At 42.7% G+C, this 19,387-nt stretch overlaps 1 pseudogene; it reads left to right on the top strand.

Moving 5' to 3' along the window:
* Window positions 1-360: 360 nt before the first annotated feature.
* Window positions 361-17,667, top strand: LOC123729854 (tripartite motif-containing protein 16-like; annotated as a pseudogene).
* Window positions 17,668-19,387: the final 1,720 nt, after the last annotated feature.

Below are 19,387 nucleotides of genomic sequence, written 5' to 3'. Positions count from 1 at the left end.
CTGCTGAAAGACAGTTTAATTTCATCTGGATTCAGAAATAATGTATAGGATATGTTCATAACCCCGTCCACCTATATGATGTGGGGGGGATCTGTATGACTAAGAAGAGATACAAACTGTTACCCTTTATAAATTCTAAGCACTCTATTTAATATTAAAGCTCCTAACCTAGGAACTAAAATATTTGTCTCCTTCTCGACGTTGCATGTAGTTCTCTCTCTCCCTTCCTCTAACCCCTCCCTCCTTCCCTCCCTCTAAACTCACCTATCTGGCAGAACCAGAAAGTCCATACCTCCCAAAAACGAACTTCTGTGGAAACAAAACGTATCTGAGTCTCTGTGTCGTCTGTCTTTGTGAGAGTGAACAACCATTAAAATGGCCCAGAAGGGAGTTCTGCTGGACCAGGACTAGTTCTGTTGTTCTGTCTGTCTGGATCTACTGAAGGAACCAGTCACCATCCCCTGTGGACACAATTACTGTAGGAGCTGTATTGAGGGTTGCTGGGATCAGGATGTTCTGAAAGGGGTCTATAGCTGTCCTCAGTGCAGAGAGACCTTCATTCCAAGGCCTAATCCGAGGAAAAATAACATGTTGGCTGATATGGTGGAGGAACTGAAGAAGACAAGACTCCAGGTTGCTCCCCCTCCTGCTCTGTGCTATGCTGGACCTGGAGATGTGGCGTGTGATTTCTGCACTGGGACCAGAAAGCAGAAAGCCCTCATGTCCTGTTTGGTGTGTCTGGCCTCTTACTGTGAGACTCATCTCCAACCTCACTATGAATTTCCTGCTTTGAAGAAGCACAAGCTGGTCAAAGCCACCACACAACTACAGGAGAAGATCTGCTCTCATCATGACAAACTGCTGGAGGTTTACTGTCGTACCGATCAGCAGTGTATCTGTATGCTGTGTACAATGGATGAGCATAAAGGCCATGATACAGTGTCAGCTGCAGCAGAGAGGAATGATAAACAGGTAAGACCAGAACAACCTGTTGGTGACTGTCTGATAAACAAGGAATTAATGATACAGTAGGAACTAAGGCTGTGTGAATATGAGATCATTCAAGTGAAATCAATCCAGGGCAGAACAAATATGAACACAAACTTGAGTTTATAGATATGTTAACCCAGATTCCAGGGTGGCAGCGTAGCCTAGTGGTTAGAGCGTTGAACTAGTAACTGAATTGGTTGCAAGATCAAATCCCTGAGCTGACAAGGTACAAATCTGTTGTTCTGCCCCTGAATAAGGCAGTTAACCCACCGTTCCTAGGCTGTCATTGAAAATAAGAATTTCTATGTGCTTCCTGGGTGGCACAGGGGTCTAAGGCAGTGCTAGCTGTGCCACAAGAGACTCTGGGTTTGAGCCCAGGCTCTGTTGAAGGTGTGACTGGGAGGAGTGTGGGGCGGTGCACAATTTGCCGAGCATTGTTCTGGTTAGGGAAGGTTTGGCTGATAGGGATATTGTCTCATTGCGCACTAGCTACTCCTGTGGCGGGCTGGGTGCAGTACATGCTGACGAGGTTGCATGGTGATTCCTGGCTTCCACATTGGTGCGGCTGGCTTCCGGGTTGGATGTGCGTTGTGTCAAGAAGCAGTGTGGCTTGGTTGGGTTTCGGAGGACGCATGGCTCTTGACCTTCGCATCTCCTGACCAGTTGCAGCGACAAGACTGTAACTACTACTAATTGGATACTATGAAATTGGGAAGAAAGGGGGGAAAATAAGAATTTGTTCTTAACTGACTTGCCTAGTTAATTAAAGGTTAAAATACATTTATCACCATTTTTTTAAAGACTCAAACCAAGTTTATTCACCCACTGGGTCAGACAGCTGCAAAGACAAAGACACAAGAACATATTTTTATAACCTCATACAAGACGAGATCAACTCCTTACACATCTAGACGGCCAATACATCTGTGTTGCTAGACAGGAACTTAATTGGTTCCTGTCACTGGTGTAGTCATGGCCCTGCCTGATGCTAGAACCTTGGTGGGTGTGGAAGTGTGTGTGAGATAAGACTGTCGTTGGGGTGGGCCTAACTAGACTGTTGAATTCCTGGCTCCTCCCTAGTTCTGCAGCTGGCCTGCCTTATCAGAGACTAACTAGACTGTTGAATTCCTGGCTCCTCCCTAGTTCTGCAGCTGGCCTGCCTTATCAGAGACTAACTAGACTGTTGAATTCCTGGCTCCTCCCTAGTTCTGCAGCTGGCCTGCCTTATCAGAGACTAACTAGACTGTTGAATTCCTGGCTCCTCCCTAGTTCTGCAGCTGGCCTGCCTTATCAGAGACTAACTAGACTGTTGAATTCCTGGCTCCTCTCTAATTCTGCAGCTGGCCTGCCTTATCAGAGACTAACTAGACTGTTGAATTCCTGGCTCCTCTCTAGTTCTGCAGCTGGCCTGCCTTATCAGAAACTGAAACTAGTTGCCCTTTGTCTCCCTCTTTAGGAACATTGATATTCAACAATAACATATTTGAACAGAATATTTCAGCACTTCCCCTTGTCTCTCTCAGTAACTTTCCATACACCAAGTTCCTATCCACCCTTCATTGACCCCAACATATACATTCCTTATACATGTAAAGTCATCAATACGTTATAGTATGGTAACATGAATAAGTATATTTCAAGCTAGAAATCAACAAGTCAAACATCATTATCATTTGTTATCAAACTTCATTATCATTTGTTATCAAACACTATTATCATTCCTTATCAAACACACAATCAGCGCCCTGATTTGTGTTCTGTTAAAACTATAATCATTCACATGACTACATAATAATATATTTTCACACAGACACTTCCTCAATATTTGTATCCTTATATTCTATGGGCCCTATGTCACATTACTATACTATTGATCTACTGGACTAATAAAGCTTGATAGCTCATTGAAGAGTGATTCTCCACAGAGGCAGCTGGGGATGAGTCAGCAGAAGGTCCAGCAGAGATTCCAGGAGAGAGAGAAGAGGCTGAAAGAGCTGCAACAGGCTGTGGAGTCTCTAAAGGTGAGTATTGTTTACCAGAGGAGACATACCATTTCACTTCTCTTCTCCAGTCAGAGAGAGAGAGAGACAGGCTCCTATCCAATCCCACGACCCCACTGTTGGGATCAGGCTGTCTGGACCCCTTTCAGAGAATAGACTGCTTACCCTCTATGGGCTAGGTTGGACGCTAGCGTGCCACCCGTGGTGCACTCCATCAACAGCAGGTGCATTTCAAGAGCGGCAAATTTGAATCCAAATAAATGTCAAAATTCAAATTTTTCAAACATACAACTATTTTACACCCTTTGAAAGATAAACATCTCCTTAATCTAACCACGTTTTACGATTTCAAAAAGGTTTTACGGCGAAAGCATAAATTTAGAGTATGTTAGGACAGTACATTTACAAGAGTTGTGTGTAATGTTTTGTCAAGTCAAAGACAGGGTCACCAAAACCATAAAACCAGCTAAAATGATGCACTAACCTTTTACAATCTCCATCAGATGACACTCCTAGGACATTATGTTAGACAATGCATGCATTTTTAGTTCTATCAAGTTCATATTTATATCCAAAAACAGCGTTTTACTATGGCATTGATGTTGAGGAAATCGTTTCCCTCCAATAACCGGCAGTCAAGTCAGCGTCACAAATTAAATAATTAAAATTAGAAAACATTGGTAAAATATTATATTGTCATTTAAAGAATTATAGATTTACATCTCTTGAACGCAATCAACTTGCCAGATTTAAAAATAACCTTACTGGGAAATCACACTTTGCAATAATCTGAGCACTGCGCCCAGAAAAATACGCGTTGCGATACAGACTAGACGTCATGTTGGGGAGATCTAAAATCGAAAATACTATGTAAATAATCCATTACCTTTGATTCTCTTCATCAGATGTCACTTCCAGGTATCACAGGTCCATAACGAATGTAGTTTTGTTCAAAAAAGCTCATCATTTATGTCCAAAAATCTCCGTCTTGTTAGCACATGATCTAAGCCAGCCGGACTTCTCGTCATGAACGAGGGGAAAAAATATATTTCCGTTCGTTCAAACATGTCAAACGTTGTATAGCATAAATCATTAGGGCCTTTTTTAACCAGAACATGAATAATATTCAAGGTGGACGAATGCATACTCTTTTATAACGTATTGGAACGAGGGTACCCAACATGAACTCGCGCTCCAGGTGTCTAATGGGACATCATCGTTCCATGGCTCTTGTTCGGTCAGATCTCCCTCCAGAAGACTCAAAACACTTTGTAAAGGCTGGTGACATCTAGTGGAAGCAATAGGAAGTGCCAAAATATTCCTCAGCCCCTGTGTTTTTCAATGGGATAGGTTTAAAGTCAATACAACACATCTGGGGCCTGTTGCACAAAACTAGGATAAGGGATTAAGCCAGGATATCTTGGTGATCCTGGCTCAATTGATCCGTAATCCGGTTGCACTAAAGATGGATAGGGGGCAGGAGGATATGTTATGGTATAAATTACCATGGAGATTTATTCTGTGGAGCTAGCCTGCTCCAGACCAGGCTAAATTCCAGGATCTATTTAATCTCATCCCTAATGTCAGTCAGCAGTCACCACAAATGGAAACCAATAGTTATTTCACTGCTCACTATACATTGTTATCACATAACTAGACCCACTGTCATTATTTAAACGTTTGTGATCATTAATTTCAATGATTTTGGATAAAAAATAATTTTTAGATTATGTTGCTATCATTAGATAATTTACAGTTTCCCATAGACTATAAGGCTATATATAAAATTATAGAATATTAGGGCCACAGAGGGGAAAAAAACACAAGTAATAATATTGTAACCGGTTGTTTTAAAGGAGGACAGTTGTTAAAATGACAGATGTGGGGCATTTCGTGAAATTGTACTTCAGTATGGTTTCATAAACAAAGACATGCTGATGTGCCAGAATATTAAGTATCACATTGTCATAAGTATCAAAACTGTAAAAACAATATGTAGCTTTTCTGCAGAAAGAACCAGCCTCATAAATGTATGACTTTATCCTTTTTCTTCAGTGTGGCCCTAGTACTCTGTCATATAAACAAATACACATTCCATATGAATATAAAAACACAATGTGTAACATTATGTTCCTTTATTGAATAAGGACAAAACAAAGCAGGTAAACCATCAGCTCCTTTCGAAACTGAAGTCACAGTGACTACAAGATGGAAAGCACAGAATCCAAGCATATTATACAAAATGATACATACACATTCAAAGGTCTGTATATAACACACCCTGCATGTCTGCACACTAAAATAAATGCAGGACAAATCCATACACATCAACTGAACAGACAAATGAATGGATGCAGTAGCCTCCCCTGCAGCCTTGTATTACACACAGTATACCGCACAAACATCATAAGAGGCCAAATTCGTAAAAAAACGAACCCAAAAAAAACCCAATTCCTCTGCCACCGCAGGACATATTTAACCAAAATTGAAAGCACACATACTAACTAAAATAATTCAACACATATTGGTCCCTCAGCAGCCGACCACTGTCGTCATCAGGGAAGATTGCCGGATTGTCCCAGTCCATGGCTGGTGGCACTCTGGGGGGCCCTCTCCTTCCTCAGGCAGGCCACATTGTGGAGGACAGCACAAGCCACAGTAATATCACATGCCCTAACAGGGCTGACCCTTAATTTGTGAAGGCAGTGAAAGCGTGCCTTCAGGAGGCCAAAGGTCATTTCAACTCTGGCCCTGGTCCTGGCATGGGCATGGTTGTAGGCCTGCTGTGCTTCCTGGGGGTCTGTGAAAGGTGTCAGGAGAAAAGGCTGGCAGCCATACCCCCTGTCTCCCAGCAGCACACCAGAGAATTCACCTGTCAACACAAAATCTCATCATTACTACCTCATAAACACAGTGATATTCTTGACACAGCCATGATGGTTATAAATAGGGGTTGTGTGGCTTACCTTGTGATAGGCACTGATAGATTTCAGAGGCCCGAAAGATTCTGGAGTCATGGACTGAGCCAGGCCATTTTGCCACAACATTGCTGATCACACAGTCAGCATTGCAGACCATCTGAAATCATAAGATGAGGAATATTACACCAATCAATGCACATCACTGGCAATGCAGAGTGTTCGTCAATGGACAATATCAAAAAGTTATGTTCACCTGAACATTAATGCTGTGAAAGGATTTCCTATTCACAAAATCGGCCTCATGGGCACCTGAGGGGGCTTTTATCCTTATGTGTGTGCAGTCCACTGCACCAATGACATTGGGGAAACCTGTCACACAAAGTAATGAGTATCCTACTATGTGTTAACAGTTGTCCTGTAATTTGTAGATCCTCTTACCTGCAATCCTATAGAACTCCTCTTTGATGTCACAGAGTCTTCTGTGGCCAGGGAAGGAGATGAAGACATCTGCTAATGCTTTGATAGCCAGACACACACTCCTTATTGTGCGGCAAATTGTGGCCTTGTTCAGCTGTTCTGCATCCCCCACTGAGTACAGGAAGGCTCCACTAGAAAAAAAGCGCAAGGCCACACAAACCATTTGCTCCACACTCAGTGCATGGCTCCGTGCAGTGCGGTGCTTAATCCTGGGACCCAGTAGTCTGCATAGATACCTGATGCCATCTGCAGAAAACCTGTATCTTTCATATAGATGGTCATCAGGGAAGGCCAGTGGGTCCAACCGGTCCCTGAAGACCCTTTCTCGCCTGAAGGCTCTCCTCAGCACAAGTGCTTCTTCATCCACCACATCTCGCACGAATGGGCATGCCATTGTCAGAGCAGAAAGGAACACACAATTTTGGGCCTTCATATAGGCTAGTGGCCACACCTGGTGCTGGGGGTGGGCAAAAGAGGGCGATGCCTTATAACGATGACTTGGTTGTACTGATTGCTGGGAAAATAAAAAAACCTTAGAAAGATGCCACCGTCCTGTGTGCTCACAATAACAGCTCATATGTCATGGCTCACTTGACTTTACGAGAATATACCTAATTTTTATTTTGAGCTGTGTCATCTTCTTGGAGCTGGGGAGGAAAGAAAAATAATGATTAATACATTTGTGTTACAGTTAGCATACAGTGTACATTGAAGGCATATCTCACCTCCCTCTCAAGTTTTTTTATTTCAAGGTCCAGTTTCCTAATTGTCCTCTTTTTATTTCGGACTCCAGTGCAAGATTTTCCATCTTTTTCTTCTTGTACTGAATGTCTATGTCTGCCAGTTCTATTTGGCGCCGGAGGTGGTTGCCATACAACTTTCTGATAGCTTGTGAGCTCTGTGAACACAATACAATTAGCGCAGCTGGAATTTGGCAGGATGTGGTGTCCTTTTATTAATACGCACTATGTTGCCAGGCTGGTTTTCCCACTGTATAGCATCTGGGTCCTGTAAAAGAAATTAGATTTTTTGATTTTGATGAGGACTCCTCACCATTGTAGAGTAAATAGTACTTTCACAGTCTTAACATGATACCTCATGCCTTCTGGAATCCAGAGAGATGGTCTCCTCCTCATCATCGTCTCCATCATGTGCTGTTGCTGCTGCACTGGGGCCTTCACCCTATCACATTTAATCGGATTCATATTGAAGCTAGTAGACAAGACATGCCAGGCCTACAGTATGCCTTTGATGGAGTACTCACTGGATCAGCATCGTCTGGTGCTTGTGCTGGTGGCTCTAACAGGAACACAGTGCTGCCAGACACTGCAAGGCAATAGGTAAACCAAAGTCAGACAGTCCAAATTGATTCAATATGAATGTGGTTGTATCCCATGTAGAGATGGAAGGACATACCTTGAATGAAGCGGGTGGCATCTTGGGAGGAACCTATGCTCGTCTCTTTCCCCCCAGGGATCCCCTCTAAGACGGGCCTGCCTTTATTTAGCTCCAAGGCCATGTCCTCTGCTGGGGTAAGGTCAGCCTTTGGTGACCCACCACCCGTGCCTTGTCTGTGGGTATTCTTTTTCACTGCTAAAACAGTACAGACAATGTGTGAGCAGGCACCTTCTGGGTACAATATATGCTTGTGCTTTGTTAAATATTAGTCAGGGACCATACCATTCTGCAGAATGTTCTTGTATTTGATTTTGACCTGCTGCCATGTCCGTTTTGGCCCGTTCATGTTTAATCTACACACACACACACACACACACACACACATTTAATGGAGTCACACTGCAAAAAATTACTTGGTATTTTTGTCTTGTTTTCAGTAAAAATATCAAAAAATCTATCATAGCTTTATACAGTGTGATGGAGTTACTTTACACAATTTCACTCATATCTGCAGTGCATTTCAATTAAAAATTTAACCGTTTCATAATTACAGTACAACTGCATTTTTGGAGATGTGAATTAAATATTTGAATTGTAATTGTGATGTTTCAGCGGAGCGGTGACTGTGTAATTGTGCACTACTTACGCATTCAGGCGGTCTGCAATACTTTGCCACGCTTTTTCTCTTTGCTTTATCACTGTGGCGGTGTTGCCTTTCTTCTTAATTATATATTTTACCTCCTCGTATGCCTCCATGAGGATTTGTGCTTCCGACGGGGAAAAGTACGCGGCTCTAGTTGCCATGGTAAATCAGTTAATCTGTGATCTGTGGCGGGGTCTATTTGAGTGAGCCGTGAGCGCGCACCTATCCAGGATTGGTTTCACCTGGCTTAATGAATCCGTGTCTGCTCATCCTGGCTTGGTCTTTGTGCAACCAATTAAGCCTGGACGCACATGTTTTGGCTTCATTGAGCTCAGCTGAGTCATTTATCCCGGATGTCTTAATTCTACTTTTGTGCAACAGGCCCCAGGTATCCACTTCCTGTCAGAAAATGTCTCAGGGTTTTGCCTGCCAAATGAGTTCTGTTATACTCACAGACACCATTCAAACAGTTTTAGAAACTTTAGAGTGTTTTCTATCCATATATAATAAGTATATGCATATTCTAGTTACTGGGTAGGATTAGTAACCAGATTAAATGGGGTACATTTTTTTTATCCAGACGTGCAAATGCTGCCCCCTAGCCCTAACAGGTTAATGTAACTGACGGGATATGAACCCAGGTCTACCGTGGGATAAACCAAAATCTTGACCGTTACATGAAGAGGACATTCCCTATTGGGCCGTAATCACACTGATCACTGATTTAGAAGTCAAAGGCGGGGATAACTCATCACATAACAATGAGTAACCATGACTGTCTCATGTCCCCTATACATTAACATGGATATCTCTCTCTCTCTCTCTCTCTCTCTCTCTCTCTCTCTCTCTCTCTCTCTCTCTCTCTCTCTCTCTCTCTCTCTCTCTCTCAATTCAATTCAATGGGCTTTAATCGCATGGGAAACATATGTTTACACTGTCAAAAAAGTGAAATAAATAATAAACAAAAGTGAATTAAACAATCAGAAATGAACAGTAAACATTACACTCACATTACACTCACCAAAGTTTCAAAGGAATAGACATTTCAAATGTTATAATTCAAGTGAAAACAGAGTTTATTTGTGCTTTCAGGGTGGGTGGGAAAGGAGTTGGGTGCAGATGAATCACTGAAGGTAACCTGTAGTGGACTTGTGATATTTGTTTGTGTTTCTTCTATCCAGAGAGAGTGGTCGCTCGGTGTCACGCAACTTGGGTCAAGATCTGTTTCTTGCTTTGCTCATAGGAACAGGGCACCATTGAAAGTAGTGATTTCTGGGGTAGCGTTATTGTGGAGGTGGAGCAATTGAAGTTGAAGACTCCTGGTGTTTGTGATGCCGTTTGGTGTGAAGCAGACCCGGTGGTGAGCGTGGTGAAACAGAGGAGTCACTGTCAGTCCTTTTGAGTTTTGAGTCTTTACCCGACAAAGTCATGTTAGGATATATCAGTTATCCTGTTAGAGTCTTTGTGTTGAATCCACTGAGCTGTTTCAGGTTGTAACGCCCTGGCCATAGAGAGGGGTTTTTGTTCTTTATTTTGGTTAGGCCAGGGTGTTACATTGGGTGGGCGTTCTATGTTCATTTTTCGATGTTTTTGTATTTCTTTGTTTTGGGCCGTGTGTGGCTCTCAATCAGGCACAGCTGTAGTTCATTGTTGCTGATTGGGAGTCACACATAAGGAGCCTGTTTTTCCTTTAGGTTTTGTGGGGGATTGTTTCTGTTTCGTGTTTGCACCTGACAGAACTGTTTGGCTGTCGGTTTTCTTGTTTTTGTATAGTGTTCACGTTGTTTAATAAATTCCTGAAGATGAACACTAACTCCGCTGAACCTTGGTCTACTCTCTCTTCCGACGGCCGTTACACAGGTGCAACGTTTATGGTCATGTTGCAGCAGTTTGTAGGAGGGAGATTCCAAGATGTGGGAAGTGTGCAGGAGGTCATGGGATAGAGGATTGTGTAGTTTCAGTGGATAAGGTTGTGTGTGTCAACTGTAGAGGTGTCCATGTTGCCGGGGATCAGAGGTGTCTGGTGAGAGAGAGGCAGGTTGAGGTGGTTAGAGTCAGAGTAGTGTAGAAAGTAGAGGAGGATGGGTCAAGGGTGAGGGATCCTGAGAGGATCCCTGTGAGTAGTAGATCTGTGCCAGCACAGAGGGATAGGCCAACGAGTGATATATGCTTCAGTAAGGTTGGCTTCTTAGCATTCATAGCAATGATTATCAACTGTAACTCAGAAATGGAATGTAAATCACAGAAAATAGATGTTGTGGTGGCAGCTACAGAGAAGTATTTGGTCATATGAGATTTGACTTCAGAAGAGTTCCAGGGTGTGTTGAGTGGTGGTGTCCCGTCCTCCTAGGTCATTGGCATGGTGCAGGAGCAGATAGGGTCAAAGTAGTGGAATAGGGTAGTGGGTTTTTAATGACTGTAGGGTTAGTTGGCATGGTGCAGGAGCAGATAGGGTCAAAGTAGTGGAATGGGGTAGTGGGTTTTTAATGACTGTAGGGTTAGTTGGAAAGGTGTTTTTCAGTATTATATATATTATTTTGTTAAATGTTCCTTTCCCCTTTTCCAATTTTGTATCACAAAGTAAAATAGATTTATATTATTGTCCAATTGGGGGCGGTAATTCAACATATTGGATGCCAACCGCCGTTAAACTCCAAAGAAGAAGAAACGTTATATTATGTCTATGTACAGTGTTGTAATGATGTCTCTCTCTCTCTCTCATTCCATCACTTTCGTGGTAGTTGGTTGTGTGGGTCTCTGGTTGTGAATGGGATGCTGACAGACAATCGTTGATGGATATTTATAGAGCTCTGATCAGGACAACAATTGATTACGGTTGTATAGTTTAACCTCCCTGGGCGAGGTGGGACGCTTGCATCCCACCCTAGTCAACAGCCAGTGGAATCGCGTGGCGCGAAATACAAATACCTCAAATGCTATAACTTCAATTTATCAAACATATGACTATTTTACACCATTTTAAAGACAAGACTCTCGTTAATCTAACCACATTGTCCGATTTCAAAAAGGCTTTACAGCGAAAGGAAAACATTAGATTACGTCACTCCTAGGACATTATGTTATACAATACATGCATGTTTTGTTCAATCAAGTTCATATTTATATCAAAAACCAGCTTTTTACATTAGCATGTGATGTTCAGAACTAGCATACCCACCGAAAACTTCCGGTGAATTTACTAAATTACTCATGATAAACGTTCACAAAAAACATAACAATTATATTAAGAATTATAGATGCAGAACTCCTTCATGCAATTGCGGTGTCCGATTTTAAAATAGCTTTTCGGCGAAAGCACATTTTGCAATATTCTGAGTACATAGCTCGACCATCATGGCTAGCTATTTTGACACCCACCAAGTTTGGGACAACCTAAACCTTTGCTGTTCTTCGTCAGAATGCACTCCCAGGACTTCTACTTCAACAACAAATGTTGTTTTGGTTCCAAATAATCCATAGTTATATTCAAATAGCTCCGTTTTGTTCGTGCATTCAGGTCACTATCCGAAGGGTGACGCACATTTCGTGACAGAAAATGTCAAAATATTCCATTACCGTACTTAGAAGCATGTAAAACGCTGTTTAAAATCAATTTTTATGCTATTTTTCTTGTAAAATAGCCATAATATTCCAACCGGGCAACGTTGTATTCATTCAAAGGCTGAAAGAAAAAATGGAGAATTCTTGTGCATGCGCATCTCAGTCTCACTGTCCCCAGGCTGAACACTCACAAACTCTCCTGCTGTTCTTCGCCCATAGACAGCAGACACCCCATTCCACTTTCTGGCGGCTTTAGAGAGCCAATGGAAGCCGTAGAAAATGTCACGTTACAGCACAGATGCTGTATTTTTGATAGAGATGCAACAGAAGGACAACAAATGGTCAGACAGGGCACTTCCAGTATGGAATCGTCTCAGGTTTTGGCCTCCCATATGAGTTCTGTTATACTCACAGACACCATTCAAACAGTTTTAGAAACTTTGGAGTGTTTTCTATGCAGATCTACTAATTATATGCATATTCTCATTTCTGGGCAAGAGTAGTAACCAGTTTAAATCGGGTGCGTTTTTTATCCGGCCGTGCAAATACTGCCCCCTAGCCCCAACAGGTTTTAAGGAACAGCAGCAAATACTTGTCTTCAGAAGCTGGACAGAATCCAATATATAGCTTTAAGGATATGTATTGGTGCATTTAAATCAACATCTTTATGTGTCTTACTAGTGGAGGCAGGTGAGATGCCTTTGGGTATACGGCGTAATAAATTGTCATTATCTTATTGGGTTGCAAGGCTGTGAGGTTGAGCATCCCACTGCTACTGTTCTAGATGACTGTTGGGAATATACTAGTAGACAAGGCAGTGGTTTTGGTTGGACAGTTGTAGGTATCAATGTTATTAAGGAGAAATGAGAGAATGGGTGTAGTAGTGAGATTCTGCTGGGTCCCAGCACATTCAGGTGTGGAAGGGAATGAAATTGTAGACCAGTTATCTAAAAGAGCTTTAAAACAAGATATAATATATATTAATGTTCCACTGGGTAGAGGTGAGGACAAATGTAAGATCAGAGACATTTTGATAGGGACTCTGGGCACAAGGGACGGCAATTATATGTCCTCTAAAAGTCGGTGGACCAAGATTCAAAGGTCAGATTAGGAAGGAAGAGGGGGGGTTTACACGATTGTGCTTAGGACATTGTACATTGAACTGGTCCTTACATCTGGTTGGCAGCATGTGAATGGTTTGTGTCTGGAGAGTATTGTCAATGAAACGGTGGAGCATGTGTTGTTATATTGTTGTAAGGATGTTGAAGAGAGGGAAAGATTGAAGTGTAGGGTTATTGAGGTTGGATGGGGTTGGGGGGTTTGGAAGGGATTTGGGGGATGGGGAGGGTCTATTAGAAGTAAGTAGGGCTCTTTTTTATTTTCTCAGAAGTACTGAGTTAGGTAGGAGGATTTAGAAATGGTGTAAACCGTGATTGAACACACTCCAGCACAGTAGGTGGCGCCATGCACCTTTAACGTTGGTTTGAGGACCACCATTATATCATAGAAGAAGGTGTTGTGTGAGGGTTTTGTGGTTCCTGAGGAGGGCTACCATTCTTTTTGCGTATTTTCCAAATGTATTTTGTAGTTGTTAATGGTTTATTTCTTAGTTTCCACTGTTTATCGGTTAGAGTTGAGGGGGGAGTAGGGTAGTTTGTTTGGGAGGTGTGATGTCCTCAACCGAGTGGAGAAGAAAAGCTGTCTCTTCAGGTGCGTTCTGGAGAATGGTGTGGAGGAATTATTGATCATGGTCGGTGAACAGGTGGGAGAGGAACATATACACTCTGTATCCAGAATGAACAAGGCGGTGGTTGTGGTAATGTAAAAGGTGAGTCTTGTTGCCCGGCTAGTTACCAGTATGATTTATGTGAGGGGTGTGTTGGTGCTGATTTCGACAAGAGTAGTGGTGTCTAATCTGCCTCCGTTTATTACGGACGAACAGATCCGTAAAGAGTTGGTTCGTTTTGGTCAATTTACAAGTGGTTTTCGTTTCGTGGCTCTCGGCTGGGTGTCTCTTTTCATAGACGAGTGTTTGTTTCTTAACTAAATTCAAGGTTAAACAGGGGAGGGGTGGTACACAGGGTTTGTTTAGGGCAGACAAGCGCGACCAGCCGGCAGCGGGGGCTAGGACTAGGCTAGACACTACATTTTTAACCACATTTACTGATAAAACTAGTTCATTGCGTCCGGCGAGGAGCCCAGTTATATAATATTACCATATGTCCCAGCTGTTTGCCGTAGTTTTGAAGTAAAAAACAGGTCTTATTTTAGGTCATGTTTCACCCTGCCAGCTCCTATTAGTTGTATTGAACAAACAGGTCTTATTTTAGTTCATGTTTCACCCTTCCAGCTCCTATTAGTTGTATTGAAAAACAGGTCTTATTTTAGTTGATGTTTCACCCTGCCAGCTCCTATTAGTTGTATTGAAAAAACAGGTCTTATTTTAGGTCATGTTTCACCCTGCCAGCTCCTATTAGTTGTGTTGAAAAAACAGGTCTTATTTTAGGTCATGTTTCACCCTGCCAGCTCCTATTAGTTGTATTGAAAAAACAGGTCTTATTTTAGGTCATGTTTCACCCTGCCAGCTCCTATTAGTTGTATTGTAAAAACAGGTCTTATTATAGGTCATGTTTCACCCTGCCAGCTCCTATTAGTGGTATTGAAAAAACAGGCCTTATTTTAGGTCACTATGCCACCAACTCACCTTCTGAAAGTTGTGGTGGGGCAGGTTTGAGACAGTCTAGTTTACGTTTACATGTGAGTCATTTAGCAGACACTCTTATCCAGAGCCACTAGGGTTAAGAGCCCAAATCTGCCTAAAAAAAGCAATTTACAGATTTTTCACATAGTCTGCTCGGGGATTCGAACCAGCCACCTTTCAGTTACTGCCCAACGTTCTTAACCACTAGATTACAAACCACTAAATGTTAAACACAAAGTCAAATGGTCGTAGATAAATGGTAAGCTGGTTAAATAAAAGACTGCTGTTATAACTTTCAGACTGCCAGTGTTTTGGGGAAATAGGGACATGTCTATTTCTACAATTATCTGTAATAGATTTATTTTAATGGTTTGAAGTTCTACACCATTTTAATCAGGATAACTTATTGTTTCTAATGATGTAAGTTTGAGCAGCTTAGTTATGGTATGTCTGTTTATTTCACAAAATATCTCACAATGTGTAAATATAGATGTATTCTTGTCAGACACCATTTTAATCAGGAGAATCTCCTCTTTCTAATGACCTAAGGTTGGGTAGCGTCCTCTGCTGTCATCGATCACTAGACCAGAAATAGTCAGAAGTTGCCCGTTTTTTCCTACTTCCTGGTAATGCAGACATAAACACACTTGGCACCATCGAGATGCGGATGTTTACTTTCTACACCAGTTGTTATTTTTCAGTTTGGTCCTAAGAACAGGTTTTAGTGGTCAAATAAAAAGGTAGACATTTTTTGGTGCCATTTAGGGGAAATGGAATTCTAAGAATCATTCCAGTCAGAAGAGGCTCTGTGAAGGTTCGTTTCAATTCATTTGCTATGGCCTCGCTAGAGTTCCAGCTCAGACAACGTTCTTTGGCCGTTTTGACTCGTTCTATTGTCCAGCCTACTAGGACTCAGGGGCAGAGGCTGGGTCTAGCTCTGCTACGGGGCAGGCTACTGGAGGGGGGACCAGGAGGGAGGAGAGTAGAGCAGGGCCAAGCTGTGTTCTGTACCTGCCTGTCCAGGAGGGGGGACAAGGCCTGGTGGACCTGGAGAGCAGGGTGGCATCGTTCTGACTCAATGAGGTGCAGAGGCTACTGTACCTACTCTCTCTCTCTCTCTCTCTCTCTCTCTCTATCTCTTAACAGCGCTCTGCACAGGCAGCAGTGGAGGACAGTGATCAGATCTTTACTGAGCTGATCCGCTCTATTGAGAGAAGGAGCTCCGAGGTGAAGGAGATGATCAGAGCATCAGAGAAGGCTCAAGTGAGTCAAGCTGAAGGACTCCTGGAGCAACTGAAGCAGGAGATAGCTGAGCTTAGGAAGAGAAGCACTGAGCTGGAGCAGCTCTCACACACAGAGGATCACATCCATTTCCTCCAGGTAACTACACTGTCCCTCTCTGTCTGTCTGTCCGTCCCTCTCTCTCTCTGGCCGTCCGTCCCTCTCTCTCTGTCTGTCCGTCCCTCTCTGTCTGTCCGTCCCTCTCTGTCTGTCTGTCTGTCTGTCTGTCTGTCTGTCTGTCTGTCTGTCTGTCTGTCTGTCCGTCCCTCTCTCTCTGTCTGTCCGTCCCTCTCTCTCTGTCTGTCCGTCCCTCTCTCTCTCTCTCTCTCTCTCTGTCCGTCCCTCTCTCTCTCTCTCTGTCCGTCCCTCTCTCTCTCTTTCTGTCCGTCCCCTTCTCTCTCTTTCTGTCCGTCCCTCTCTCTCTTTCTGTCCGTCCCTCTCTCTCTCTCTGTCCCTCTGTCTCTCTTTCTCTCTCTCTCTCTCTCCCTCAATCTCTCTCCCTCACTCTCTCTCCCTCACTCTCTCTGTCCCTCTCTGTCTCTCTCTCGCTCTCCAGAGTTATCAGTCTCTCTCCAGTGTCAGTGTATCTTCAGACTTACCCAGTATCGTGGTCCGTCCTCTTCAGTACTTTGGAGATGTGAGTAAGACTGTGTCTGAACTGAGAGAGAAACTAGAAGACTTCCTTAAAGGAGAATGGACCAAGATCTCCACTACAGGTGTGTTGAAAACAATAAGAACATCAACTTTAGACCATTGAAAGTTCCCTACTAGTCATATACATGTGGAATATGGTATGATGATAACATTCCCTCTCTCTGTCAATGTGTTTGTGTGTCTGTAGTGAATATAGTGGAGGTTGTACTGCCTCCAGAGCCCAAGACCAGAGAACAGTTGTTACAATGTGAGTCTCTTTATTGTGAAGTAACTAACAGTCTCTTTTTACTGACACTCCTAACAATCCCTCTAGAAATATATAGCAATAGTAGATCTAATCAAAGACTGGGTATCTATCTGACTCCTCATATTTCTCTGATTTGATCTCTGCTGTGCTCTAATCAAAGACAGGGTAGATACAGTATCTGACTTAACTTATTGTTCTGACTCCCCTCATTGGTCTCTGCTCTGCTCTTCTCCCAGATTCCTGTCAGCTCACACTGGACCCAAACGCAGCACACACACGCCTCTCTCTGTCTGATGGGAACAGAAAGGTGACCTGTACAGACCAAGACCAACCATATCCTGACCATCTAGACAGATTCACCAACACCTACCAGGTTCTGTGTAGAGAGGGTCTGTCTGGACGCTGTTACTGGGAGGTGGAGTGGAGTGGTGGTGTTTATACAGCAGTCTCATATAAAGACATCAGCCGAACAGGGTCATATAGTGGATTTGGAGACAATAACAAGTCCTGGAGTTTACTGTGCTACAGTGATGGTTATTGGTTCAGACACAATAATGTTGTGACTAAAGTATATGGACCTCAGTCCTCCAGAGTAGGAGTGTACCTGGATCACAAGGCAGGTACTCTGTCCTTCTACAGTGTCTCTGACACAATGACCCTCCTCCACAGAGTCCAGACCACATTCACTCAGCCCCTCTATTCTGGGTTTTGTCTTACTGGTACTGCTGAGCTGGTGAAACTGTAGTAGGGTCCACATAGATACTAGTCATGCTGCTGTAGTCTATAGCTGAGCTGGTTAAACTGTAGTAGGGTCCACATAGATACTAGTCATGCTGGTGTAGTCTATAGCTGAGCTGGTTAAACTGTAGTAGGGTCCACATAGATACTAGTCATACTGGTCTAGTCTATAGCTGAGCTGGTTAAACTGTAGTAGGGTCCACATAGATACTAGTCATGCTGGTGTAGTCTATAGCTGAGCTGGTTAAACTGTAGTAGGGTCCACATAGATACTAGTCATGCTGGTGTAGTCTATAGCTGAGCTGGTTAAACTGTAGTAGGGTCCACATAGATACTAGTCATGCTGGTGTAGACTATAGCTGAGCTGGTTAAACTGTAGTAGGGTCCACATAGATACTAGTCATGCTGGTGTAGTCTATAGCTGAGCTGGTTAAACTGTAGTAGGGTCCACATAGATACTAGTCATGCTGGTGTAGTCTATAGCTGAGCTGGTTAAACTGTAGCAGGGTCCACATAGATACTAGTCATGCTGGTGTAGTCTATAGCTGAGCTGGTTAAACTGTAGTAGGGTCCACATAGATACTAGTCATGCTGGTGTAGTCTATAGCTGAGCTGGTTAAACTGTAGTAGGGTCCACATAGATACTAGTCATGCTGGTGGTGATGGTCCCCAGATGTGATGATTCATTCTACTCTGTTTTATCTACAATGATTTAACTGATTTGATCTTCAGATGTTCTGAATTAAAATAAACATTCAATGTATTCATATTTATTATAGTGCAATGTTTCAATCTTGTACATTTCTATGAATCATGATGTATGGTGTTGATGTATATTGGTTGTCATTCAGAACCATTGATATGTTTTCTCAGTTGGTTCTCTGTCTCTATGTAATTCTCCTCAGTATCATTGATCAGCTTGTAGGCTCGGCCCTAATTGATGTGTTCTCTGTCACCTGGAGCTGCATGGAAAATGGTCAAGGAACAAAAGGACAATTCAGGACTAGTCAGCCCACTACAAGCTGGAATCACTTACTTTCTACTAAAGTATATGGTCTGGTTTCCCAGACACAGATTAATCCTAGTCCTGGACTAAAAAGCATGTTCAATGTAGATGTCCAGGAAACCGTCCCTAAATGTGACATCTTTCATCCTCCCATACTGCTCAGTCCAGCAACATTAAACCTGTCCAGCAGGTGGTGGTATTGACCAAACAATAAAACCAGCAGATATCTTGACTTGCCACTCAGTATATCAGTAATGTTCAGAATAGAACTTTAATATCATTGGAGATTGATGGTCTTTTTAATCCACTATCCAGAGTCAGGAACAGATGAAGTTAGGTCTGCTACTGTTCAGTGATTAAATATGATTTATGGTGATGGGAAATAAAAAATACAACACTAAACTTCATCTAGTAATAGTTTTCCTTTGTTATTTATTCCAAGGTGTGTCTTTAACTTGTAAATGGATTGTGTGGAGGTGAGCTAGTGGTGTGGCTGATAGAATAGAATGGAAAGGGAGGAGGGGAGGAAGAGGGGAGGAGTGAAGGGCTGTTCAAGAAACCAGATGAGAAAGATGTTCAGGTTAATTACTGTCTGTTCCAAATGGTTCCCTATTCCCTACATAGTGCACTACGGTGCTTCTGCCCAGGTCTAAAGTAGTGTTCTACATAGGGAATAGGGTGTAGATTTATTACAATATCATGCATTAGTGTTTGTCACAAAAGAATATTAGATCTCCACCCTCCCACTTCATGTCTGTCATCCCCCAGTT

Source organism: Salmo salar, chromosome ssa23 (assembly GCF_905237065.1).
Source record: "Salmo salar chromosome ssa23, Ssal_v3.1, whole genome shotgun sequence".
NCBI lineage: Eukaryota > Metazoa > Chordata > Actinopteri > Salmoniformes > Salmonidae > Salmo > Salmo salar.
The sequence above is the reverse complement of the archived record's forward strand: the minus strand, read 5'-3'. Positions and strand labels throughout refer to the sequence as shown.